Here is a 1,950-nt window from a genome sequence, read left to right on the forward strand (position 1 = left end):
ACTTACGTATAAGGCTCTTTAAGTGTAATCAAGAACGTGTACCTCTTTAATTTTATCACGAGTATTATCAATACGAATATTATGTAGTTGTTGGTGTACCCTTCTTTCACGCAGTAACGGAGCAACAGATTGAAATCAAAAATTCAAAAATTCTTAATTCATGTTGTCCTATCATAGGCACTTTTTAAGTGATGACGATTACTATGTTGGTTAACCTTAATCCAAAGCTAGGAGGGTTGCCAGCGACATTCGAAGGGTGCTAGTCTTAGACGAGCACACATTAAACTTCGCAGGGTTATTTTTTTTATTATCACCATCTCCCAGTCGAGTAATATTTAGTTTCTATAAAGTAAGTAATAATACTTACGAATTACTTACTTACATAAAATATACCAAGAAAACTGCCCCTAATTTAACCTCACTTAGGTATTCTAAAGATATATTTTGTAAGCGCCGTGGGAAAATAGTTTAATTACTTTACAATAATGATTTATTGAGATCTTATAAGTACTGATATCGGTATTTACGATACAGAAACTTAATTTCGTGACGTTTATCAGCTGGGGGTGTAACTCAGTGGTAGAGTGTCTGCTTCGCATGCTGAAAGTCCTGGGTTCAAATCCCAGCACCTCCAAATATTCTTTTTTATTTTTTATTTTTTATTTCGTACAGTTTATGTAAGTAAATTTACGTAGGTTTTTCAATGGTCTAGATCATTTTTTGAAATACCGGCTATGAAGCGCGGAAATTTAGCCAGAATTATTGGCAACGCAGGCTTGAATTGGATATTAATAAAAGTTTGTTATGATAACGAATTAAAGCATTTATATAAGGACCATTAAAAAAAAAAAAGAAGTAAAAGATTTGACTGCGGCTTTGCCTACATGTTATGTACCTATCCTTACATCACCAGTTATATTAAAAAGGCAAATGTTGCTAGCGGGGAAATCCTTGTGTTAAAAGGGATTCGGTTTCATTTTCGGGGTGCCAAGTTCGTATCCCAGCACGCCTTAAACTTTTCTAAGTTATGTGCGTTTGAAGCACTTGCTTCAACGGTGAAGAAAATCTTAAGAAAACCTACGTAAACCATACCTGAGAGTTCTCCATAATGTTCTCAAAGGTGTGAAGTCCAACAATCCGCACTGGGCCAGAGTGGTGGCCTTCGGCCTGAACCCCTTCTCATTGCGGGAGGAGACCCGTGCTCTGTAGTGGGCCGGTAATGGGTTGATATGATGATTGGGAATTCCCACACTCTGCCACAATACTGTCTAATTTCAACTTTCGTTGTGTATTTTTTTGCACTGCTTATTTGTATACATCCCTTCATCTTAAAAAAAAAAGTAAAATAGTCGTTGCTTTTAATTAACACATATGCATACTAACAACAGGTCCTTGACGCGAACTCGGGCAGCCTGGCCCCAATAAACCCGCGGACTAAAACCCGTGTCCCGGCGATCGCCCCGCGATGAAATTAAATCATCCGACGACACTTCGCACCTGCCCAAAAACCGATTAAAATGATGGAACGGTGCGCGGATTTTTTGACGGCGATAAGAAAACCTGGAAGGGACATCCATAATCATTCTTAATATAGCAATTCGTCATATTCTAATCTGCCGTGTGCTGAAGGCAGATTAGAATAGAGCTGTCACCACCCTCTTTTTTACAGTAATAATTGACAGACCAAGTAGATGGTACGATAAAATCCATCGGCTATAAACAGGGCAACACTAAGCAGGGCATGCAAGTAACACGTCCCGCATCGTACCGCCCCGTGTCCACCAACCTGTTGCGTAGGTGTATAGCCCCGTGCGCCAGTGATTACACCGGCAACCAAGCCCTTTAAACCAGAACACAGCATTGCTACAATGCTGTTGTTGTGTTTTGCGGCAGAAATATACATAGCGGTAGTACTTCCCCGGACGAGCTCTGTTACAAAAAGCTCTAATT

The 1,950-nt window shown here is 39.7% G+C and overlaps 1 non-coding gene across 1 annotated transcript; it reads left to right on the forward strand.

Moving 5' to 3' along the window:
• The first annotated feature begins 562 nt into the window (after positions 1–562).
• Trnaa-cgc lies at positions 563–634 on the forward strand. The gene has a single exon. It is a non-coding gene; the product is annotated as a tRNA-Ala (tRNA).
• The last annotated feature ends 1,316 nt before the right edge of the window (positions 635–1,950 follow it).

The sequence above is a fragment of the Pararge aegeria genome, chromosome 14, assembly GCF_905163445.1.
Source record: "Pararge aegeria chromosome 14, ilParAegt1.1, whole genome shotgun sequence".
Taxonomy (NCBI): Eukaryota; Metazoa; Arthropoda; class Insecta; order Lepidoptera; family Nymphalidae; genus Pararge; species Pararge aegeria.